Here is a 5820-nt window from a genome sequence, read left to right on the forward strand (position 1 = left end):
TTTTGATATGAATTTTTTTATGTTAAAGCTTCACTACTTTAGCCACCACTTATCTAGGTGGATACTGATAGTCACCCGCCTATTTCACCTAGACCCCCAATATTGTTTCCTTTGGTAGATTTTTAGGTCCTAAACTTCTGGAGATGTTTTAAGGCCATAAATGACATTTTTTTGGAAAATGGGAAAACATGGGGCTTGGGGCCTACATTTGCAATAAAAAATTGTTGTCCTTGTTATTTCTCAAACTAATAAGGGACCTAGGAGGGGATCCTATAGAGAAACTACTAGGTCAAGGGACAACAATGGAGTGATAGCCCACTGTCACCTCAAGTAACGCTCTCAGCTCTTTACATACTTTCATCAATGGGAGGAGTCACAGTATGAGAGGAATCATAAGAATAAATGGATCAATGATGATATATGGGGTGATTCCTAAAACCTATTCACAAGAGAGGCTCAAACAAATAGCTTATTTTCTTAAAACGGAGGGTGATAGGCTCTCAAGGAAGGGCTAAGGGGACATTTGAGCCTAGGTTCGGAGGATATGCCTTGAAAAAGGGTTTCCTAGACTTACATTAGGGGAATTTTGAGGTCTAAAATGGGCCTCCTAAGGAAATTATAAAATAATAGTAGAAATAATAAAATAATATTAGATTACATCATCAAATTTTAGAGCGAAAAAAGAAAAAAACTATTTTTTCAACTCGTATTTTCAAGTTATCTCCCTATGGGTTTACTCAAATTTTGAGTAGAAAAACTCATTGGATGCAAAATTTGATTCCTCATCCAAGGAGTACCCATGTTGCATACTTTCGATGGACCCTGCTACACGAAAAATGAGAAATACATGAAAAACATGATTGCAATCACGTTTTTTCATGTATTTCTCATTTTTCATGTAGCAGGGTCCATCGAAAGTATGCAACATGGGTACTCCTTGGATGAGGAATTAAATTTTTCATCCAACAAGTACTCCCGCTTGAAATTTGAGTAAACCCTTAGGGAGATAAGTTGAAAATATGAGTTGAAAAAGTAGTTTTATTATTTTATTATTTTTAATCTTTGTACTTTTTTACTCTAAAAATGGTGAATCATCCCCCATGGTTGACAACATCAAATTGAATCTTATTGGTTCTTATAAAGTTTATTTTGGTTGTACATTTTTCTTTGGAGGCCCATTTTAACCTCAAATTTCCCTAATGAGGATCCTTGTGGAGAAATGAATTTTATGTAATCCTTGTGGAATTTGAGTTATAGAGTTGTGGGTCCACAAAGAACCCAAGTGGGCCCAAACAAGGTCGAGGATATGGAGTTGGTCAACATTAGAGAGGCTTGATAAGCTTAGGGAGGAGAATAGCATCAAAGGAAAAATTTTCTTTTAAATTTTAAATGCAATAATCCAAGTGATGACACTAACCCAAATCAACCTATGGAAAGAGATGGTCTTATGGCTAGGGCTTTCTATACCTCAAGATTCCACTGTCACATTTGTTTCAAACTTGGAGGACCTTTTGAGAAAACCCCAACACAATAGGGAAAAAATTCAAGGGTTTTGAATGGTTACAAAGGATTTCACTTAATTCCCTAGATGACCTACTAGGGTTTGTACTAGAAACTGGAACGAGGTGAAATAATTTTCTTTTCGTGATCACCTTTGGAATAGACTAGTGCCTCGCCAATTGGTATAATGACGTCAAATGAAATCAATGTTTAGGTAGGCTTAATTCCAACCAAGGAATTCCCGAGCAACTTCAGACGACGTAAGCAACAACTAGGATACAAAGGTAAATTTATACTTCTTTATATGACCTATCAAGGCAATTCATGAACATTCATGTACCTCTAGGATAATAATTCACCATAATTGAAATGATCATATGAACAATCTCTCGGAAAGGTAAGCCCAACAACTTCACATAAGATAAAGAGAAACTACACCAACTTCTTGAACAAAAATATTTCATTGATTCAGATCTTTTACTTCAAGGATGCATACATAATTTCATATAAAAGAGCATGTAACTAAGTACCTTAAACAAATGAAAAGGATCAGAAATAAAAATAAACCATGAGATCAAAGGCACAAAATGATTTGATTACGGAGTTCACCTAGTGTGGGCTTCGTCTCTGGGCCCTACTCAGTATGGGGAGGCCTCTTTCATTAAATTGCAACAAAAATGAATTACAATCAAATTTACATAAACAACCCTTATACCTCCATTTTTGGGCATGGATGAAAAATAAAAAGCTTAGATGCAAAAACAAACATTACAATTGGATTTGTGGCTTGAAATAGTGTCAAATGACTATAAACTTGACCATATTCTAACCAAGTGACCTATGGAGCTCTAAGGAATCTTTAGATTCCCTCAAGATTCCCTACAAAAGTATTCTCCCAAGATTCCATAGGAATCCTTCTTGAATTTTGTGCTTGCCTGGGCGTAGTTTTGGCTTGGGCGCGCTCTTAGTTCCACCTACACTTGGTTCCTCTCCTTAGTTCCGCCACGCCTCCCCTGGTCGAATGGAAGGCCGAGTTTAAGTAATGAAAAGTAGGCAGAGGTTCCAACGAAGTCGTTTGGATTGTTGGTGGTGGTAGAAATTAGGATGGGGTAGACCAAGTTCAAAACCAACTGCTATAATATTAGGAATTGTTGCATTTTTAAATGGCATATGGTTTCAATGGTTTTTGGAAGCTTTTTGAATTTGGAGACACCCGTTGGCAGCTCAAGCTACCAGGTTCGAACCCCACCAACCTCCATAAGCATGGATTCATTGGATTATCTAGTGGGTTGGGCAAGTTTTCCAAGGGTGGCCCGCTCAACACATTATTTTAAACATATGTTGTTATGTCATTGGGGGGTGGCGGCCTACCACCCCAATTATATATATATTTTTATTTTTTTGTATAATAATGGAAAATTTTAAGTGGCGGTTTTTAAGGGTCATGTTGATGGTGCTAGACCCGCCAACATTTCAGGGGATCTCCCCGATAAGAAGTCCCAATTAGACCTCAGACCGTTTGGGGTAGGAGTCCTAGCAGTGGGTAGTACATTAATGCCTTTATTATGATTTCGCACAGAGGCAGGAAAGATGTCCTTGTTGGTAGCAAGGGTGTGACGGCTACGGTGAGTCAAGGAAGGTGCATGAGAGGTTATAACACATGGGGAGTGAGGTGAGTGCGCCCCTTGGAAACCTGTAATAGTACTTGTCTTGGAAGGGAACACACGAGAAAAGATGCATCACCAACTAGAAAGCAACATAGCGAGCAATCCCAAGTGATGTTTAAACCAAAAACACATTTGCAACAAGATTCATACAATTACATACAAAATAGTTCATACATAAATGCATAAGTTAAATAACATACATTTCTACAACAACTAGAATAGTCCAACTACAATAACAACATATTCATGAAAACGTGTTGGCTCTGTTATATTAAGAATTGTAAGTTCCAGTCATACAATGCATCCATGTACACTCACTAGTTCTAATAGTGGAACATTACAGCCACAACCACCTGCTCCTCCAAAGAGATATACTAGCTCTACACAGTGGAGAAGTCAAGGCACGTTACAATATTGTCCAAGATTTCTCTAAGAAAGTCCTATCAAAGCTTGGCTGACCAAAATCCTTTACAATGAGTTATGAGGGACTATTTATAGCAAAGGGTGGGGTGACCCTTGACATCCCCCTTTGTTACAGTTCATTTACCTTCATGACTCTTCATCTACTCTATGATTGTTACATCCAACTATCGACACTTGAACTGACACTTGACAAGAAGTTACATTACAATGCACATGTACCCATGTGAGACAAAATGGCTTGAGCAAGCCATGCAAAACATAACTATGACTCGGACGACTGTGGGAAGTCTAACTCTTCAACATCCTATCAATGATTGACAGTAGTGAAATGATGCCAAGATCGATAGTCCACAATGGTGTCTGTGTACTCCAAGGGGACATCTTTCTAGAACTTGACTCTTGCCTCAATAGCATCTGAGTACACTACTCGGGATCCTCTGTCCAACTTGTCTGAAATCATGCACATCATTGTCTTCAACGCGGCCAGACCATCAACATACTTGTGCATGATGTCCTCACTGATTGGAAAGTCCGGGCTGGTGGCTATGCGCATCAACTCGTCAAAGTACGAGTCAAGCTCTAGTCGGACTTGTGCCTTTTTCTTCACCTAGGTGATTGTCCCAATATATGGGATAGCATTTGCGTGCACCACAACATCCATACTCTTGAATACACATGCATGGGAAGCCTGTAGACTAGTGATGAGCTACAGGAGCTCTTCATGGTTTTGGAGCTGACTTTGGATGCGTGCCTTCAGCTCTACTGCTCTGGGCTTCATCATCTTAGGAAAGTGAAGCGGGGCTCCCTTGTGTCTCATCATCCATGTTTGCATGTAATCAACAACAACATGCACATTCAACAAGATATATGCTCTTTTAGCACATCGCTACTGCCATCTATTGAGATGGACGAATGCCTTATGCACAATACAAAACTTGGAATACAATGCTCGCATGATTGTGTCAAGGGACAACACTTCATCTAGTATTTCATTCTTCAATTCTACTTGAGCGGATGTTGTAACCAATTCTCCTCCTTGCTTAGCCGTCTGTAGTTCCTTCGCCATTCACTCGTTATCAACTATCAAAAAGTGAACACTCGAGCTAGTGGCTTCAACATAAGCTCTGGTAGCACTAGCCAATGCTGTTGGATGTTTCCGCACGTCAGACACGATCACTCGATTCTCATACTGCGTATAAGATGTGTGATCTTCCGGAGTCGACACTCTATGATATTGCACAACTCTATGTTGAGACTCATCAAATGAGATGTTGTGCATCTCTCCTTCTGACTGATCTCCGAGGATCTCAGTGTCTCCTTGGTCGCGTAGGACTTGCTCATCTTTTGGATGCGGTGAAGCTAGTGGGTCGACCTGTTGGTGATGAGGCATGAGGTCGGTGTCTTGCTCTAATTCTTGTCGCTCCATATCTGTATCCATTCGTTCAAGTGCTCACTCTATCTCTTGAGCGAAGTCCTTCTCCTATGATGGCTCACCCTGTTTCCCTAATGCCAACTGTTATGATGAGTCCACTACTTGTATGGGCACCGTTTCATCTGTTTGCACAAGATGCGCCCCCTGTTGTACCTGTTCTTGTTGTGCTTCCTTCTCCTATTTGTGTATCTCATGTTCCTTCCAGAGTTGCTCCTTCAACTCATGCAATTCCTTCCTCATTTCCCCCATTCTCCTTTTCTCTTTTCGTCTTTGTGTATTTCACTTATTGCGTTGTTGCCTCTTTGCCTCTATAGCCATAACTGGTTTCTCCACAAGTGGATCTCCTCGGAACTTGCACTTTTCTCTTCCTCCATATGATCGACAATCTTCCTCTTGGCCTTATAGTGCAGTGGTATGTTCACCTCTGTTTCTTCTGGTGCTCTTCGGGATGCTACTTCATGTTGCTTCGCTAACCATTCCACAACGAAGCTGACCAGTTCATTGAGTTTGGATGAGTTGTAATAATATTTCCATGGGTCCTCCTCCGCCCAATGACATGCGCCGTGGATCCAATTGAATTGTACTCTTGTGCAGTGATCTTTCATAAGACAATGTGGGTCATACGGATTGTAACTTCGGAGGTCGAATGGATACTTCTTCATCTGCTCTACTTCGACATTTGCATGCTTAAAACTCTAGATATCATATAACCCAATGCGTAGCAGAAGAGCGGGCCAAGGTTCCTTCTTCTTCTAGTGCAGCCTAGCTATCAATCCTACCGAGATGTGATATGCTACT

Source organism: Pinus tabuliformis, chromosome 5_2, assembly GCF_031772625.1.
Source record: "Pinus tabuliformis cultivar Carrire ecotype Pingquan chromosome 5_2, CPIR1, whole genome shotgun sequence".
Taxonomy (NCBI): Eukaryota; Viridiplantae; Streptophyta; class Pinopsida; order Pinales; family Pinaceae; genus Pinus; species Pinus tabuliformis.